Genomic DNA, 20618 nt, shown 5'->3' with positions numbered 1-20618 from the left:
TTCTATGGGGGAATTGGGGAAAACAGGGATTATCTGGAATCTTTGTGTTGTTATCGGCACTGGTCTTCCGGGTTCCTGGAGGGTAGGCCCTGCATCATGGTGGGGACGCAGTACCTTGTAGCTCCCTGATGACCTCAGGGGCGCTACACAAAGTCCCCCTGCTCACGTCAGCACATGTCCAGGCTTGTTTGAAGTTCACCAATGACGATCTACATCAAGGCTGGGGAACCTCTGGCCTGCAGGCCATATGAGGCCTGCGATGACCTTTCGTGCGGCCCCCGGGAAGATTCCTAGGTAGCACAGTGCTCGAGCGGCATCCACATCTTGCTTGCTGCTGGCCCTTTAAACCCTGTGCGCAATGCATGCCCACTAACCTGGAAGGTGCCTATACATTCTAGGCTCAACCATGCATACACTGGAGAACATAATTTGTGGGTGGGGTAAGCCTGCAATGCATTCTTGTGCTGTCGCGGGCGGAGGAGGGGACGCCGCGCTATCCCTTCTGCTCGGGTCCGGCGGGCACTGCGGCCTGCTGCTGCCGCTGCTCGGTGGCTCGAGCGATGGGCCGGATCCCGGGGACTCGAGCGGCTCTCCTCGCCCGTGAGTGAAAAGGGGTTGTTGTTGGGTGTGGGGGTTGTTTATTGTCCGTGACGCCACCCACGGTTGTGGTGACTTGTTAGCACCACCGCTGCTCGGTATGGGGATCCCGGGAAGGATGGTATGGAGCAGCCAGTTGTTATGTTGCCCCTCCGTGGGTAGGGGTTGGTGATCCCAGGGCCCAGTGATGAGGTGGGAGATGCAGGGCTTGGTGGGCGCAGGGACGCGGGGGCAGCGCTGTGCCTTGCGGCACTGTGGTACTCACTCAGCCTGAGACGATGACACAGTTCTCGGTAAAACACACGGCTGGAAAGACGGTTCCCACGGACGGCTGCACTTGCTTTCCCCAGTAGGTGACGGTGACGGTCACTCTGTCCTGCACCTATGTTGATAATGGTTTCGATGGGTTCCCACCGGTAACCCGCTCCCCGGCTTCAAGCTGGATCGAAGGAGCACTACTTTGCCCGCAGGCGCTGGCCCTGAGAAACTGGTGCCCTGGCGGTGGCGGTGTCTCTCCTCAATGGTTGGACTGTTGCCTTTAATCGGGACTTGGTTGTTTGGAGACAGACGTCCCCTTCACTGATGAATTTGGCAAATTTACGGCGACTCCTAGCCATGCCGGGGTCCGAGAGGCCCCTGCCCTGGTGCTGACTGTTCTTCGTATACTGCTCCAGACCGCCGGGCCACTACCCGTCCGCGGTCCTTCCAGCAACCTCCGAGCAGCCCCCCTCCAGACTGTCACTGCCGTTGCTGACCTTGCTGACACTGTCCAGGCACACAGCCGGACCAACTTCAGGTTTTCTTACTGACACTTTTACTCTTCTCTTCTGTTCCTCTACTACTTCACTTCCACTTCACTTAGCTCCTCTACCACTATCTTGCTTCCTTTCACTTTCACTTCCCTGACTGAACTACTCGTTCTTCCCGCCTCCAGGGCTGTGAACTCCTCGGTGGGCGGAGCCAACCGCCTGGCCCACCCCCTGGTGTGAACATCAGCCCCTGGAGGAAGGCAACAAGGATTTCGGTAGCTTAGGTGTTCCTACTGGGGTGTAGGGTGTGGTGGTGGTGTGATGACCTGTGACCCCTGGCTTGCCCAGGGCGTCACAGTGCCACAGAAGAGGAGCAGCTGTCCCAGCATCCTTCAGATTTGTTTGTGCCCCCAGGCCTGTCTGAGCCCCTACTGACGAAGCCACGCCTGGTGAAACGCACATTGAGGCTCCACCCACCGCCACCTGCTTTGCTTGCTAGTATTCCTCCAACATGTCTCAAGGTAATTTTCTTTCAACATATTGAACTGCTGAAATGTCTTTGGCCCGTACAGGGAGAAAACACTTGAGTGACTGTAACCAGTTAATAATTTATTATATAACTCTTTCACCCTTTGGCTAATGGGGTTCTACATTAACCCTTTTGTGACTAGCAGTCTTATAACATCTGCAGTTGGTGTTTGTGCAACTCTGTGTCCGGCGATTTTGTCATCTTGGTCGCCATCACTGTCTGTCCTTGTTCACAATTATCATAATAAATTATCTTGTTTTGGTCTTTTCTTTACCAGTGGCCCTCTTTATCATCTTGCTTAATTGTGGATTGGTCACTGGGATTTTTGGTTTGGCTGTCTGAGCCCCTCCAGGCCTCTGTGAGGCCTTGCAGCCTCCCCAGACCTGTCGGAGGCTCTGCAGCCTCCTCTTGCCTCTGTGTGCCCCTGCAGCCTCCCTTGTCCTCTGTGTGCCCCTGCAGCCTCCCTTGTCCTTTGTGTGCCCCTACAGCCTCCCCAGACCTCTGTGTGCCACTGCAGCCTCCATAGGCCTCTGTGTACCCCTGCAGCCTCCCAAGGCCTCTGTGTGCCCTTGCAGCCTTCCCAGGTCTCTGTGTGCCCCTGCAGTCTCCACAGGACTCTGTGTGTCCCTCCAGCCTCCCCAGACCACTGTGTGTCCCTCCAGCCTCCCTAGGCCTCTGTGTGTCTTTCCAGCCTCCTATGTGTGTCCCTGCAGCCTCCCCAGGCCTCTGCGTTTCCCTGCAGCTTCACCAGGCCTTTGTGTGTGTGCCTCCAACCTCCCCAGGCCTCTGTGTTTCCCTCCAGCCTCTCCAGGCTTCTGTCTGTCCCTCCAGCTTCCCCAAGGCTGTGTGTAGCCTTCCAGCCTCCTCAGGGCTGTGTGTACCCCTCCAGCCTCCCCAGGGCTGTGTGTGCCCCTCCAGATGCCCCAGGGTTGTCTGTACCCCTCCAGACTCCCCAGGGCTTTGTGTGCCCCTCCAGCTTCCCCAGGGCTGTGTGTACTCTCCAGCCTCCTCAGGGCTGTGTGTGCCCCTCTAGACTCCCCAGGGCTGTGTGTGCCCCTCCACACTCCCGAGGGCTGTGTGTACCCCTCCAGCCTCCCCACGGCTGTGTGTGCCCCTCCAGTCTCCCCATGGCTGTGTGTGCCCCTCCAGTCTCCCCATGGCTGTGTGTGCCCCTCCAGCCTCCCCAGGGCTGTATGTGCCCCTCCAGTCTCCCCAGGGCTGTGTGTGCGCTACTCCACTCTCCTCAGTCATGTCTATTCTCCCTAGCCTCCCCAATGATGTATATTCCTCCCAGCCCTCTCCAGTGATGTATATTCCTCCCAGCCCTCTCCAGTGATGTATATTCCTCCCAGCCCTCTCCAGTGATGTATATTCCTCTCAGCCCTCTCCAGTGATGTATATTCCTCCCAGCCCTCTCCAGTGATGTATATTCCTCCCATCCCTCCCCAGTGATGTATATTCCTCCCAGCCCTCCCCAGTGATGTATATTCCTCCCAGCCCTCCCCAGTGATGTATATTCCTCGGGTGGCGGGGGAGGCAGCAGGGTGAGCAGGCGCAGACCGGGCCCCTCAGCCGCAGCGGCCGGTCCTTCAAGGACACAGGGGCGTGGATCGCTTACCCGCTTACCCGCTCCTCCAACAGTGCCTCCACCTCGCGTTTCCGCACGGCCGCCGTCACCTCCTCCATTTCGGCCACCCACCGCTCTATCAAGAATCGGACCTGGGCCTGCAGGAGGCAGCACATTTGCGCGGTCCGGGCCTCCACCCACGCCGCTGTTTCTGGCGTGGGCTCCGGAATCTCTGCGTGGCCGGACGGGACGGACATGTCAGCGCTTGTGCTCCCAGGAACCGGATGTGTAGCAGAGTCCTGGCGTTCCTGCTTTTTATACCCTCGGTTACATGAGGCAGGCCTTCACCCGCCCCCCCTTGGTTCTTTCTAGAACTTTTTCTCTTTGGGGGCGGGGCTTCGCTTTCGCGCCTTCCCTGCTCGGGGAAAACGCTCAAGCGGGAAATCTTCGCACCAAAAGATGGCGGCACTCCAAATTTTTCGTCCGGACGCCGCCGGCGGGGACTGCAAGGCGCACTTCTACCGGTAGGTAGATCGGTTCTATCCTGTTCATGACGCCAAGTTGTCGCAGGCGGAGGGGCGTGCTCGCCACGCTCGGGTCCGGGGCTTCTGCTGCTGCTTCTCGGTGGCTCGAGCAGCGCTCCTCACCCGTGAGTGAAAAGGGATGGTTTGTTTGGGGAGAGAGTTCGTGACGCCACCCACGGGACGTGGTGATGATGGCACCACCGCTGCTGGTGACGGGGATCCCGGGAGCGATGGTAGGGAGCAGCTGGATGTTGTCCCCTCCGTGGGTAGGGGTTGGTGATCCCGGGGCCCGGTGGTGTAACGGGGAGGCTGAATGGCTGGGGTGCAGGGTTGCAGGGACAGAGCGGTGCGGTGCCGGACGGCACTGCTGTACTCACTCAGACAATCAATGACAGAGTCTCTGGTAAACCAAAACGGCCGGATGGACAGGTTCCTGTCACACTCGGATTTGACAATTGTCGGCGGCTCCAAGCCTGGTCGGAGTCTGATGGCCCTGCCTGTGTGCTTAACTTCACTCCGGTCCCCGATTCGGTACCGGTGGGCCACCACCCAACCCTGGTCCTACGGTTCTGCAGAGATCCGTTAACTCCTGCAGACAGCCACCACCGTCTGCCAACCTTGCTGTCAGTGCCTGGGCTCCAACCCAGGCACACGCAGTTTCCACTCCTCTTACTTTCACCTCCAAAACTGATCTGCTCCTTTTCCCGCCTCCAGGCCTGTGAACTCCTCGGTGGGTGGGGCCAACCGCCTGGCTCCGCCCCACCTGGTGTGGACATCAGCCCCTGGAGGGAGGCAACAAGGGTTTTTGTCTGACTGTTGTAACTGTCTAGGGTGGGGGTGTGTATGTTGTTATGTCTGTGACTACCTGGCCAGTCCAGGGCGTCACACCAGCACTGCTACATCCTCGTATTGCTGGAGAGTCTCAACCCAGCTGTAGTAATATGCGGTCAGACTCTACAGGAGTAGAGATGGTCGGACACGTGGAAGTACGGGCTCACAGGGTTAAGACAGATTTTAATTTAAAGTTCAGCTCAGAACACGGATTTGACTCTGGACCCCAAAACCCATAGAAAACAATGGAGACTCAAACTTCTGTGCTGTAAAATGGCTTTAAAATGGCTGTAGAAAACATTAGAGGGCTGCAAGAGGAAGCAAAATGGGGGGAATTGCCCTGTAAACGTGTGAATATGGAATAAAAAAAAAAAAATCTATGAGTTTCCCCCATATTTTTGATAGCCAGCGTAGGTAAAACAGACAGCTATGGGCTTGCAACCCTCAGCTGTCAGCTTTACCTTACTGGTTATCAAAAATAGAGGGGATCCCATGCCATTTTTTAAAATTATTATGCTGGATTAATGGATTAATTGATTTTAACATACAATTCCTGCATGCCAATGGGTATGAATATTAGAAGCGACCTTATGTATATATATATTAATTGCATTAGCTATAAGCCTATTGAATTTTTTCATTTTTATTTTTTTTATTTATTTTTTTTAACGTTATATTTGGGATATTGAGAAAAGTAATATGTTATGTTATTTTTTGCTCCTATAGTAAGAAAAATAATTGATCATTTCATGATTGAAAAGATTTTATCTTTTATAAGGATTTGCTAAGTTTAATGGCTAATGATGGGTTAAATGACTTGCAGAGACCTGTGGGTCATAATGTTTTGCTGCTGCTACTCTGAGAGAGTGATTAGTACAACCTGTGTGTGTCCAAACAGGATATGATGTTCAAGGGAGTGATCAGGTATTTTCTATACATATTGTGTCTTATTCAAACAGCATATGTCTAAGATTAAGAGCCACACCGGCTAGAAACGCATAAGACGTTTTTTATCTGCTCTGGATGTCCATCTAACTTCATGTTAGTTTTATGTTTTTTCTAAAATAAAATGAAATTTTAATCAAACCATCTCTGGACTAGAGATAAACGAGCCTCTAGAGGCTCGAGTTCGGTTCGGTTCGTCGAACGGAGGGCTTGTTCGAGTTCGGTTCGGCGAACCGTTCGACGAACCTCTCGAACTCCATAGAAAACAATGGGAGGCAATCACAAACACATCAAAAAACCTAGAAAACACCTTCAATAGTGTCCAAAAGGTGACAAACAACTCCCAAGACACCACAAACACATGGGAAAGTGACAAGGACATATACTCATGTGAAAACAAAACAGCTGGACGAGGAAAAAGAGGAGGATACACAGATCTATGAGTATATGCAAGTGAACATCGGTGCCATTACTGTGCAACTTGATCCTTGCTCATTTTAGGCTTCCAATCTGGATAAACTGCCTGAGCTCGCCATGTACTCCTTTCGTGATCTTGTCGTGTCCCGCAGCCAGCGTTCTCTTGGAATGTGTCTTCAGTGCTGCTGGGGGTGTGCTGACAGATAAGCGCACGCATCTGTCCACTGACAATGTAGACAGACTAACGTTCATCAAGATGAACAAGTCATGGATCACAGAGGACTTTTCTACCCCTGTGTCATCCAGGGGAGGTGAAAGGCTGGTGTATTTTTGAGAGTGCTTCATGCAAAGCATCTTTTTAACATTGCAACTGGGTGACAACTGATGCCAGTCAAGTGGTGTGTGTGTGTGGCCCAATTTTTGGAAACGAGGGAGACTGTGGTTGGAGTCCCCTTGCTGTGTTTTACTTGATTTTCGCAGGGTATGACATGGCTTAGAGGTTTACTTTCAGCATCTGCAAACGGTTGGGTACAGAAATGCTGCCTTTCCAACCATTTTTACAGAGGATTTTCGAGACCTTATGCCCATCGCAGTGCCCCAAGAGCCAATGCCCAGTCGCCACTCTTCTCCAAGAAAGTTGTGCCCACGCTACACCAGCATGTCGCACACAACATCACCGCTTCCTTGAGAAAGTCTGTGTGTGACAGTGCATTTCACCACAGATACTTGGACCAGTAAGCATGGATAAGGGCGTTACATGTCGCTGACTGGGCACTGGGTAACTATGGTGAGAGATGGAGAAGGGTCTGCTGTACAAGTCTTTCCGTCCCCACGAGTTGTGTGTCAATCCTTCCTCTGTATGTAGAAGTTCCTCCACTGCTTCTGCCTCCTCAACCTCGTCTAGGCCCTCAACCTCCACTCAAAACCTGTATTGTAAAGGCTGCTTTACATGGTACGACCGATTGTGCGATTTCACAATCGATTGTACCCGCCCCCGTCCTTTTTGCATCACGGGCAACTCGCTGCCCGTGTCGCACAAAGTCAGTAACCCCCGTCACACATACTTACCTCTCGTGCGACCTCGCTGTGGGCGGCGAACGTCCACTTCCTGGAGTGGGAGGGATGTTCGGCGTCACAGCGACGTCACACGGCCGCCGCCCAATGGAAGCGGAGGGACGGAGATGAGCGGGACGTAAACATCCCGCCCATCTCCTTCCTTCACATAGCCGGCGGCAGCCGCGTGACGCAGGTGCGGAGCGGCGTGTGCTACCCCGGAAACGATGAACAACTAAATTAAACGATATCATGGAACCTAGCGAGCAGTACACGACTCACGATTTGTGAGCGATACTGCGTCGCTAGGAGGTGTCACACACGCCGAAATCGCCAGCGATGCCGGATGTGCGTCACAAAAACCGTGACCCCAATGATCTATCGCACGATAGATTGTCTGGTGTAAAGCAGCCTTAAGGCCACCGGCGTTGTAACTGTGCACAAGGAATCACGCACACCTCCTTACTATGCTGGCAGCAGAGCTCAACGGCATCAGATGGTCGACTCTTTACTTTGAAATGTCTGTAAAATGTGAGTCACACCACTGAGGAGTTGTGGACGATAAGCTCTGGAGAGTGAGACCGAGTTTCATCAATGGTTGTCTCCACTCAACCAGCAGCCAGGGAAGGCCGGGTGCGACAATGATGCAAACCTGGGTGCTGCCCTTCGCCGTGACAATGTGACACACGTGCCTTGTATGGCTCACGTGTTGAACCTGGTTATCCAGCAATTTTTAAACCACTATCCCGGCCTACATGGCCTTCTGCAGAGGGCACGGTGTAATGCCTGCCTGGATCCACACACTCAGACGGGCTGGTAAGGATAGGCTAGAGGGAATCCACTCACTAAGCTGGACCCCCAGAACCCTGAATCCCTTTAACCCCTATACAGGGATTTGGAATTACACAGGGCCCAAGGTGATCAATACCTGTGGAAGGCTGCAGTCCGAGAGAGTAGTAGTCAAGCAGGGTCAAAACATGAATTGAGGAACAGGAACAGAATGGGATTGCAAGGACTTAATCACAAAAAAAGCAGAGGTCAAATGCGGATCGGGCAACGGGGTACATAAACAGCGGGCAGGAGACGTAGTCAGGAAACAAGCCATAGTCAGCACAGAAAATCACAAAACAGAACTGGGCGGAACAGGAACCAGAGGTTCAGAGCTATGTCTGGCAGTGGTCAGCAGACAGGATGAGCCTAAAAAAGGGTGTGGTGTTTTCCCATTGGTTGTAGCTGAATGATGGTACTTCATCTGTGAGACACCCACCAACTACAGTCTGCCTGTGGTTCTGCATATCTCAAGGTAACACAGCCCAGTGGGTAAGCGGAACCTGCGGCTACCGGAGCCGCTGGCATCGACTCCTCTTCCATCATCACTATCTACGAAAGGAACACGTTGTCACCTGGCGACCGGAGAACAAATTGATGGAGCGGACTTCGGTGGTGACTTAAAAGCCATGTGCGACAATGATGCAAACCTGGGTGTGGCCCTTCGTCAGAGCAATGTGTCACACTTGCCTTGTATGGCTCACGTGTTGAACCTGTTTGTCCAGCAATTTTTAAACCACCATCCCGGCCTACTTCCACCGTTCTAAAATGGGGAAACAGAAGGCGCAATAGGGTCTTACCCGGTATAAAACGTACAAGAAGTAAGGATAGGTACATTCACCTGGTGGGGTTGTGACAGTCACAACTCCTTATTCAGCATGTGAGTGTCCGCGTGGTCCCAGCAGCGGCCCCGTTCAGGAAACAGCGGGGAAAAAAATCATATAGGAAAAAACAGGTTTAATGCCGCGCTAAAGGATCACTGATATTAGTAAGATGAAAATTTCTTTTTTATTTTAGTCAATCCAACGCGTTTCAGAGACAAAGACCGTCTCCTTCTTCAGGGAAAAAAGAAATCATACATGCAGCTTACAGCCTGATCCCTTATAGAAGACTCTATACTGCCACGTTAGCAGCTCTGACGTCAAACAACCACATGGTATCAGAGCGGTGACTCATAGACACGTGCAATGAGCTGCAAAGATCATGAAAAAAAGGGAGAAAAAGAAGAAAGGAAGGAAGAGAGAAAGGGGAGAGCGATTCCCATTTACATGTACACACAAAAACAGGTGCACCACAAAAATAGAATTAAAAAATAAAAATAAATGGAAATGAAAATAAAAATAAAAGAGAGTGTTTTTTGTGTCATTACTATGGATAGCAAGAGAAAAATATTTTTTGTGCAAAAAGAAGCGTGTAGATCCGAATGCGAACCTGCAGGCAAAGGACTGGACATAATGGGGTTTTTTTTTTTTATATATATATATATATATATATATATATATATATATATAACCATTACTCTATATCAGCCGGTGGGAATTGGGTGAGAAAAAAAGAAGAATGGTGAAGATATTCATGAGAGCGTGTAAGAAAAAAAAGAGGGGGTTTCATGAGAAATTGGCATAACATGTGTGGAAAGAAGATGAAACGAAGACGAGATGGAAATGTTGGGTGAGGCATACGAGATCATATGCAAACACATAGGACACAAAGGAAAAAAGTGTGTTATAGTTAAGTGTAACCGTGAGGTGTAGGACAGTAACATGATACGTTGGAGAAATGTGTTTAGAGATTCCTGGAAAGCAGTGAATATATGAATGAATCGCAGGGATAGTGGAGAATGAAGGGCGCATGCGTGAAGAGACTAAGCAAGTTTCAGAGAGAATAGGGTGAGACGAGTTCAAACCGTGGGAAAATATAGTAATGCGCATGCGCACAGAGACAAGTGAAATCCAGCGGAGGTAACCAAAGTTCAGGACCGTGGGAAAAAAAGAGAAGCTGTGTACAGATTATAGCAAGAAAGCTGGTGTATAGAAAAAAAGCATCGCACATGATAACATATAAATATATAAGAATAAAAAAATCCTTTAGATAGGTATTTAATGGATATTCAAATAAAAATTCTAGATAACATACGAGATCTTATGCAGACACATGAGACACTGAAGAAAATGTGTGTTGGAACCAAGCATAATCGTGAGGTGTAAAACAGTAACATGATATGCTGGGGAGGTGTGTTTAAAGACTCCTGGAACGCAGTAAATATATGAAAGAATCGCAGAGACAGTGAAGAAAAAGGGCGCATATGTGAAGAGACTAAGCGGGTTTGGGAGGGAGTCGGGGTGAACTGGGTTCAAAAAAATTGGGAAAATGTAGTACTGCGCACACGCACAGAGGCAAGTGACAACAGTGGAGATGACCAAAGGTCAAGACCATGGGAAAAGAAAAACAAAGCCGGGTGTGGATAACAGCAAAAAAGCTGGTGTATAGGAAAACAGCATTTAGAGTAAAATCTAAATTATTAGCAGAAACCTAGTAAAGGTGGAACTGACATAAGTGAAAAAGTCATGATAAGAAAAAACACATTTGGTACATTACAATGACACTGGTCATTACGACACTCAAAGTGGTACATATGAAAAAAATGTTTCTTTCTTTTAAAAATTGAAAAAAGAAGGCATAAAAACGCGCTGGAAAAATGAATATGAAGAGACAATATAAATATAATGCACATATAGATATATAAGAATAAAAACCTTAGGTTGTTATTTACTAGATACTCAATAAAAATATTAGATAAAATTCTAGATAAAATTAACAAGGTATGCTAATATCGACATAATTAAAAAATGACAACCAATCAAAACTAGAATATGGCACAAGATTATATAAAAGAAAATGAGTATAAAAATGGGACAATAAAAAGTATATACAAATATATGTACATATATATATATATATATACATATATACATATAAATATATATAACTCTATAGTAAAGGTTTTCTTATAATTTAGTAGAAATGCCATATCACCTAGTGATGAGGGGTTAAAAAATACGACAAAGAATAAATACAATGAATAAAACCAGTAATAAGGGGGCTAATAAAACAGATCAGACACTTCATTGAGGCCAAAGGGTTTTAAAGTGCTAAGCTTATGAATCCAAAACGTTTCCTTCCTGCTCAAAGCCTCAGTCCTATTAAGTACAATAGGGTTGATTTGCTCAATAGGTGTGATTCTGAAATCTATGGTTTTATTATGTTGGATCGTGCAGTGTCTTGATAGGCCATGTAGAAGAAAGCCTGTTCTAATGTTGTGGCGGTGCGAATTGAGCCTATTATGGAGGGCTTGGCTTGTTCTGCCCACATATTGCTTGCCACACATGCAATCTACAAGGTATATTAAAAAGCTAGATTGACAAGTTAAATGGTCTTTTATTTTGAAAGACTCATTACCACTGAGGGAACAAAAAGTGGTCCTGCCATGATGGATACTTCTGCAACACAGGCATTTTTTGGCACCACATCTATAAGACCCTGCTGGGGCCAGAGGTCTAAAAGGCACTGATTTCGACCTTAGTTTGCTGGGGGCTAAAATATTTTTGATGGTGGGGGCTCGCCTAAACGTGATCCCTGGAGCAGAGGGTAAAAAAGGCTTGAGGATAGGGTCACTTTGCACTATGCCCCAATGCCTTAAAAAAACTTTCCTTATGGCTAAATTGTCACTACTATAAGTAGTGATAAAATTCAGGCTGAAATCCTGCTTGCCTGTTGCAGTAGTGTCCCCATCACTGGCAAGTCCCCTAGAGGTCCCTTGTGCGGGAGGACGTCTGTCCTTTTTAGGTCCAATGAGGTCCGCTTGTTTCAAACTGAGGGACTCCTTGTACGCCCTCTGTGTGAGGGATTTAGGATATTCCTTCTCTTCGAAACGTTGCCTCAACACCTCTACTTGTTTCTTGAAATCACTGTCTCGGGTGCAGTTTCTCCTAACCCTTTTGTACTGGTTCAGTGGGATGTTCCGCAACCATTTGTTATAGTGCTCACTCCCATAGTGTATATAACCGTTTGCATCAACTTTCTTGAAAAAGGTTTTTGTGCATATTTTGTCCATCTCATGAAAAATTACCAGATCTAGAAATGTATTTCGTCGGTATGAACTGTAGAGGTGAATTTTAAGCCCCACTCATTACTGTCCAAATGGTCCAAAAGAACACTCACATCAGTAAAATTACTGTCCCAGATAATGAATAGATCGTCGATGAATCTCTTGTAGAATATAACTCCCTCTCTGAACATATTATTTTCTATATGCACCTTCTCGAAAACCCCCATGAACAGGTTAGCATAGGAACATGCAGCCCTGGACCCCATCGCTGTCCCGAGGGTACAGCACATCAGAAAAAACAAAATAGTTATTATGGAGTATAAAACTCATGCTATCCAATATGAAATTCTTTTGGGTAGGAGGAATCCCGCTGTCGCCCTCTAAATATAAGGAGAGACAAAAAAGACCTAGATGGTGCTGTATATTGGAGTACAAGGAAGTCACATCAACGGTTACAAACTTATACGATTTTCTCCATTTTATGTCACTGACTTTCTCAATTAGGTGGGCAGAATCCCTGAGATGGCTATTGAGACCCAATACATATGGTTGTAGAAGTATATCAATATAATTCGCTAGGTTGGACGTCAAAGAATTTATACCCGAAATTATGGGTCTACCAGGGGGGTTGGATAAATCTTTGTGGATTTTGGGCAAGTGATAAAAGAAAGCTCTAGCCGGAACTTGGATCTGCAAAAATTTCTTTTCTTTTATTTTTATTTTTATTTTCATTTCCATTTATTTTTATTTTTTAATTTTATTTTTGTGGTGCACCTGTTTTTGTGTGTACATGTAAATGGGAATCGCTCTCCCCTTTCTCTCTTCCTTTCTTTCTTCTTTTTCTCCCTTTTTTTCATGATCTTTGCAGCTCATTGCACGTGTCTATGAGTCACCGCTCTGATACCATGTGGTTGTTTGACATCAGAGCTGCTAACCTGGCAGTATAGAGTCTTCTATAAGTGATCAGGCTGTAAGCTGCATGTATGATTTCTTTTTTTCCCTGAAGAAGGAGACGGTCCTTGTCTCTGAAACGCATTGGATTGACTAAAATAAAAAAGAGATTTTCATCTTACTGATATCAGTGATCCTTTAGCGCGGCATTAAACCCGTTTTTTCCTATATGATTTTTCCCCGCTGTTTCCTGAACGGGGCTAGTGCTGGGACCACACGGACACTCACATGCTGAATAAGGAGTTGTGACTGTCACATCCCCACCAGGTGAGTGTACCTATCCTTACTTCTTGTACGTTTTATACCGGGTAAGACCCTATTGCGCCTTCTGTTTCCCCATTTTAGCATTTGTCTAGTCCTTCGGACACCGTGATTTGGCTTCCTGACCTCATCTCCTTGGGAAATCGGCAGCAGAGGGCACCTAGACGCTATGGATTATTACAATAATCGCTTGTCATCCAGAGAAAGACTTATCCTACAAACTGTCGGAACTCCAGAGGATCTAGATACTGATGCCTGCATGGACCCCAGGATCACCTTCTCAGCGGAGGATACCTCCCGGATGAGGAAGCTTTTCCATACTTTGGAGGACCTCCTGAAGGAGGAACTTCACTACAGTCTGGACGCCAGATTTTTATCTATATATATGGACGAAAAACTTTGCCCCAGAGGATTACAAGTCCAACGGACCTCACCATTTCCACAAGACTTGATCTTCACAGATAAATGGGACAAGCTCTTCAATGACTGCATGCAAGGTATGTTGCTATGCTTGCACGAGAAAAGAACTCACATTGCTACAATTGCTATGTCCAAAATCACTGTACTGTATGATGATCTAAATGTATTTATATTACATCCTGAATATAAGAACCTCAATTCAGGTATAAATATTCGGCTTTTACAGCTCGAACACGACATTATTATAAGGAAATCTAAGAAACTTCAGAGGGCTAGATATGAGAAACACCATACCAGCCCCACTTCCTCTGCCGATAAACCTGTTGTTTTACCCAGGAATAACAGCTATAGGAGACACAGCTCCACTAATATTAATTATCCAAATAGAAGAAGTTTTGTGAACAGTAGGTTCCACAAAGAGGTTAAGACAGTTCCCAAAAACCCTATTGACCTCAATGGAACTGCAGGAGTGCAGCTAAATGCAGCTAAGGAACCAGTTATGCCCCCAGATCACATCGATATTCTAGCTGATGAAGTATTCACACAATCTAGACAGAACACAAATAAAAACGTCATTAACCCTTCTACCTCTGATAGCAATAGCAGTTATTCAAAGGAAGCATCCGTATCTTCCAATCCCGAAGAGACACGGGCACAGCTTGCCAGAATTAGATTGCAGATAGATAAAATTAGAAAAGAGAGGGCACTTCTCGATCTTAATAGCCCTACCACACAGAATGCTTCACTACAGGATAAGGACTTTATTGATCTTTTGGACTTATCTGTCCATGATGACGCCCTCCCCTCTACCTCAAAAACTGTATCTGAGACCCCCACAGGCAGCGACAGAATTGTTATTGATAATACTAATATGGCCTCACCGCTGGTTCCCTTTTTACCACCGGCCAAATCCCAAAAGTCTAACCTCATTACGGAGTCCTAAAATCTTCAACAAAAAAGAGAAAAAATACCGCAGAGGAACAAGAGCAGGTTCCAAGTCAAAGCAAAAAGAGGGCCGCCTGAGGGGCTACCCTAAAGTGTCAGACATCAATACGGATATTGAACCCCATGCGACCGCTCAAGTTTTTAGTCCTACTAATAATATCTTTAATCTTTCGAGCTACCCACTTAACAATAAAGAATCCAAAGTTTTAAATAAGGGCTTATCTTTCTGCCCGTCTTATAAATCAAAAGACTTTGATATTTTTTTGGATGTCCAGAGCTACGTTAGGAAGCTCACTTTCAAGAGGCATTTTTCCCTGAAAGGTGATAATACTTCAAGCACTCCTTCTGTAACTGATCCTTTTCTTCACACTGCAGTGAGATCGAGATCTAAATTTTACCCCACCGAAAGCAAGGGTCATTTTTTGAAAACTTTTTGTGACCTAGTTTTAGCTGATCTAAAGGAGATTGTTAACCAAAATAGGGTTCTTAAAAACAATCTATCCCGCTCTGAGAGAGAGGCGCTAGACAGGGCTGTATTTTGCCTTCGTGCTGCCCTAGGCACTTTAAGTGGTCGCGCCCCTTATTGACAACGTAAAACTGAGTTTTCGCACACGACATCTGTTTAAGGCAAATCTACTCTGTAAAACACTTTAAGGCTATGTGCGCACGTTGCGTACAGTTCACTGCAGAAATTTCTGCAGCGATCTGAAGAGCACATGTGCGCTTCTAATCGCTGCAGAAAATGTCCGTAGTGAGCGCCGATTCCATGCGCTCTGCCTGCAGCTCCTGCCATAGACAGAGCAGGAGCTGCCGGCAAAGTGCAGGAAAGAAGTGACATGTCACTTCTTTTTACGCAGCGCTTCGGCAGTAGCCGAAGCGCTGCGCTCTAAAGCGCCACGTGCGCACGGCCCCTGCACAATCTCCATAGACTGTGCAGGGGACGCAGGACGCATGCAGTTACGCTGCGCTACAAAGCGCAGCGTAACTGCATGTATTTGCGCAACGTGCGCACATAGCCTAAAAAGTATCAATGAGAAACGAAGGGCACTAACCCCCCCCAATGGGGATCACCACGGGCACATCAAAACATAGCATGGGTATAAAATATTTCCACCACACCGTCCCCACTTATATACTGTGACTGTCACACTGCCCCTAATAAACTACACACTGCCCTCCCTTATAAATTATACCCACCACACCTTCCTCAATTATGAAATATGATCTGAACATTGTCCTCACATCATGCTGCCCCCTCCTCACAGTGTCCCATGCATGCTGCCCCCTCCTCACAGTGTCCCATGCATGCTGCCCCATCCTCACAATGTCCCATGCATGCTGCCCCCTCCTCACAGTGTCCCATGCATGCTGCCCCCTCCTCACAGTGTCCCATGCATGCTGCCCCCTCCTCACAGTGTCCCATGCATGCTGCCCCCTCCTCACAGTGTCCCATGCATGCTGCCCCCTCCTCACAGTGTCCCATGCATGCTGCCCCCTCCTCACAGTGTCCCATGCATGCTGCCCCCTCCTCACAGTGTCCCATGCATGCTGCCCCCTCCTCACAGTGTCCCATGCATGCTGCCCCCTCCTCACAGTGTCCCATGCATGCTGCCCCCTCCTCACAGTGTCCCATGCATGCTGCCCCCTCCTCACAGTGTCCAATGCATGCTGCCCCCTCCTCAGTGTCCCATGCATGCTGCCCCCTCCTCACAGTGTCCCATGCATGCTGCCCCCTCCTCACAGTCTCCCATGCATGCTGCCCCCTCCTCACAGTGTCCCATGCATGCTGCCCCCTCCTCACAGTGTCCCATGCATGCTGCCCCCTCCTCACAGTGTCCCAAGCATGCTGCCCCCTCCTCACAGTGTCCCATGCATGCTGCCCCCTCCTCACAGTGTCCCATGCATGCTGCCCCCTCCTCACAGTGTCCCATGCATGCTGCCCCCTCCTCACAGTGTCCCATGCATGCTGCCCTCTCCTCACAGTGTCCCATGCATGCTGCCCCTCCTCACAGTGTCCCATGCATGCTGCCCCCTCCTCACAGTGTCTCATGCATGCTGCCCCCTCCTCACAATGTCCCATGCATGCTGCCCCCCTCCTCAGTGTCCCATGCATGCTGCCCCTCCTGACAGTGTCCCATGCATGCTGCCCCCTCCTGACAGTGTCCCATGCATGCTGCCCCCTCCTGACAGTGTCCCATGCATGCTGCCCCCTCCTCAGTGTCCCATGCATGCTGCCCCCTCCTCACAGTGTCCCATGCATGCTGCCCCCTCCTCACAATGTCCCGTGCATGCTGCCCCCTCCTCACAGTGTCCTGTGCATGCTGCCCCCTCCTCACAGTGTCCCATGCATGCTGCCCCCTCCTCACAATGTCCCGTGCATGCTGCCCCCTCCTCACAGTGTCCCGTGCATGCTGCCCCCTCCTCACAATGTCCCGTGCATGCTGCCCCTCTCCATGAGCTCCTAATGCTGCCTTCCTCTTTTCCATAATGACACCTCCATGCTGCCCCACTCATCATACTAAGACCACCACACTAGCGCTTATGCTGAGACCCACACACACACACACACACTACCCCACTCTTGATATTGACTCCCCTACATTGTTCCACTCCATACTGAGCCCACACATGCTGCCCCTTCTCCATAATGAGCTCCCAATGCTGCCCCCCTCCTATTCTGAGTCCTTACACTCCCCCCCATCGATATTGTCATTGCTCTATTCCTCAACCCTTGTCCTCTGTCTCTAGCATTGGCCCCTCTCTCCCATTCCCCCAGCAGCAGCCTCTCTCCCCCCGCCTCCAGCAGCAGCCTCTCCCCCAGCATCAGCCACTCTCCCCCCAGCCTCCCCCAGCATCAGCCTCTCTCCCCCCAGCCTCCCTCAGCATCAGCCTCCCTGCTCCCAGCTTACCCCAGCATCAGCCTCTCTCCTCCCAGCCTCCCCCAGCATGAGCCTCCTCCAGCATCAGCCTCTCTCCTCCCAGCCTCCCCCAGCATGAGCCTCCTCCAGCATCAGCCTCTCTCCTCCCAGCCTCCCCCAGCATGAGCCTCCTCCAGCATCAGCCTCTCTCCTCCCAGCCTCCCCCAGCATCAGCCTCCCTGCTCCCAGCATCAGCCTCCCTCCTCCCAGCCTCCCCCAGCATCAGCCTCCCTCCTCCCAGCCCCCCTCCTCCAAGCCTCCCCCAGCATCAGCCTCCCTCCTCCAAGCCTCCCCCTCCCAGCCTCCCCCAGCATCAGCCTCCCTCCTCCCAGCCTCCCCCAGCATCAGCCTCCCTCCTCCCAGCCTCCCCCAGCATCAGCCTCCCGCCTCCCAGCCTCCCCCAGCATCAGCCTCCCGCCTCCCCCAGCATCAGCCTCTCTCCTCCCAGCCTCCCCCAGCATCAGCCTCTCGCCTCCCCCAGCATCAGCCTCTCTCCTCCCAGCCTCCCCCAGCATCAGCCTCTCTCCTCCCAGCCTCCCACAGCATCAGCCTCCCTCCTCCCAGCCTCCCCCAGCATCAGCCTCCCTCCTCCCCCAGCATCAGCCTCTCTCCTCCCAGCCTCCCCCAGCATCAGCCTCTCGCCTCCCCCAGCATCAGCCTCTCGCCTCCCAGCCTCCCCCAGCATCAGCCTCTCTCCTCCCAGCCTCCCCCAGCATCAGCCTCTCTCCTCCCAGCCTCCCACAGCATCAGCCTCTCTCCTCCCAGCCTCCCACAGCATCAGCCTCTCTCCTCCCAGCCTCCCACAGCATCAGCCTCCCTCCTCCCAGCCTCCCCCAGCATCAGCCTCCCTCCTCCCAGCCTCCCCCAGCATCAGCCTCCCTCCTCCCAGCCTCCCCCAGCATCAGCCTTCCTTCTCCCAGCCTCCCCCAGCATCAGCCTCCCTTCTCCAAGCCTCCCCCAGCATCAGCCTCCCTTCTCCCAGCCTCCCCCAGCATCAGCCTCCCTCAGCATCAGCCTCCCTCCTCATCAGCCTCCCTTCTCATCAGCCTCCCTCCTCATCAGCCTCCCTCCTCATCAGCCTCCCTCCTCATCAGCCTCCCTCCTCCAAGCCTCCCCCTCCCCCTCCCAGCCTCCCCAAGCATCAGCCTCCCTCCTCCCAGCCTCCCTCAGAATCAGCCTCCCTCCTCCAAGCCTCACCTTCCCCCTCCCAGCCTCCCCTAGCATCAGCCTCTCTCCTCCCAGCCTCCCCCAGCCTCAGCCTCCCTCCTCCCAGCCTCCCCCAGCATCAGCCTCCCTCCTCCCAGCCTCCCCCAGCATCAGCCTTCCTCCTCCCAGCCTCCCCCAGCATCAGCCTCCCTCCTCCCTCAGCATCAGCCTCCCTCCTCCCTCAGCATCAGCCTCCCTCCTCCCTCAGCATCAGCCTCCCTCAGCATCAGCTTCCCTCCTCCAAGCCTCACCCTCCCAGCTTCCCCCAGCATCAGCCTCTCTCCTCCCAGCCTCCCCCAGCATCAGCCTCCCTCCTCCCTCAGCATCAGCCTCCCTCCTCCAAGCCTCCCTCAGCATCAGCTTCCCTCCTCCAAGCCTCACCCTCCCAGCCTCCCCCAGCATCAGCCTCTATCCTCCCAGCCTCCCCCAGCATCAGCCTCCCCCAGCCTCAGCCTCCCTCCTCCCCCAGCCTCAGCCTCCCTCCTCCCCCAGCCTCAGCCTCCAAGTCTCCCTCAGCATCAGCTTCCCTCCTCAAAGCCTCCCCCTCCCAGCCTCCCCCAGTATCAGCCTCCCTCAGCATCAGCCTCCCTCAGCATCAGCTTCCCCCTCCCAGCCTCCCCCAGAATCAGCCTCTCTTCTCCCAGCCTCCCCCCCAGCTTCAGCCTCTCTCTCCCCCCAGCCTCAGCCTCTCTCCCCCCAGCCTTAGCCTCTCTCTCCCCCCAGCCTCCCCCCCAGCCTCAGCCTCTCTCCCCCCAGCCTCAGCCTCTCTCTCTTCCCAGCCTCCCCCCAGCCTCAGCCTCTTTCTCTTCCCAGCCTCTCTCTCTTCCCAGCCTCCCCCCAGCCTCAGCCTCTTTCTCTTCCCAGCCTCTCTCTCTTCCCAGCCTCCCCCCAGCCTCAGCCTCTCTCTCTTCTCAGCCTCGCCTCAGCCTCTCTCTCTTCTCAGCCTCCCCCCAGCCTCAGCCTCTCTCTCTTCCCAGCCTCCCCCCAGTCTCAGTCTCTCTCTCTTCCCAGCCTCAGCCTCTCTCTCTTCCCAGCCTCCCCTCAGCCTCTCTCTTCCCAGCCTCTCTCTTCCCAGCCTCAGCCTCTCTCTCTCTTCCCAGCCTCCCCCCAGCCTCTCTCTCTTCCCAGCCTCCCTCTCTTCCCAGCCTCCCCCCAGCCTCTCTCTCTCTTCCCAGCCTCCCCCAGCCTCAGCCTCTCTCCCCCCAGCCTCCCCTTGCATGATTACAGTGGACAAAAAGAGGCATCGCAATTTGCAACGATCATCAACTAACCTGTAAGGTGCCCATACATTCTAGGCTCTGCCTTACCTGCTCCGGTGCCCGCCGCTCTGCTCTGGCTGGCTCCTCTTCTGGCTTGCTCCAGCTGCAGACTCGTCCTCCTCCGCGGCGTGTGTCATCTGTAGGATTGGACGATGCAGCATGGGGCAGTGAGCTGACTGTCGCGCCCGCGCGCCTCTGACCCCGGAAGTGCAGGCCATGGAACTTCCGGGGTTAGTCAGCTCACTATGCCTGGCGCCCGCCATGTATTTAACAGCAGAAGTGCGCCTGTCCTCCCTCCCAACCCCCCCCCCCGGAACACAGCCGAGTGTAACGGAGGGAGGGACGGGGGGCGGGGATGTAAAAAAAATAAATAAATAAATAAATAAATTTATATATATTTTTTTTTTTTTTTTGCAGCCAGAAAGTGCCGCCCCCCGCAACGTGCCGCCCTAGGCACGGGACCACGGGTGCCTAGTGGCAAATACAGCCCTGGCGCTAGAAACCCTTAAA

The 20618-nt window shown here is 51.1% G+C and overlaps 1 protein-coding gene across 2 annotated transcripts in view; it reads left to right on the top strand.

The window, feature by feature from the left end:
• Positions 1-20618, top strand: part of LOC142254514 (uncharacterized) — a 161431-nt gene that overhangs the window by 29829 nt on the left and 110984 nt on the right. The window contains exon 1 of one of the 2 annotated variants that reach the window (XR_012727240.1): positions 13767-13857. The exons of the other annotated variant lie outside the window; for it this stretch is intronic. The gene's annotated coding sequence lies outside the window, so the exon portion shown is untranslated. Of the gene's footprint in view, positions 1-13766; positions 13858-20618 lie in introns of those variants that run through there. 2 annotated transcript variants of the gene reach the window in all.

Source organism: Anomaloglossus baeobatrachus, chromosome 10 (assembly GCF_048569485.1).
Source record: "Anomaloglossus baeobatrachus isolate aAnoBae1 chromosome 10, aAnoBae1.hap1, whole genome shotgun sequence".
NCBI lineage: Eukaryota > Metazoa > Chordata > Amphibia > Anura > Aromobatidae > Anomaloglossus > Anomaloglossus baeobatrachus.
The sequence above is the reverse complement of the archived record's forward strand: the minus strand, read 5'-3'. Positions and strand labels throughout refer to the sequence as shown.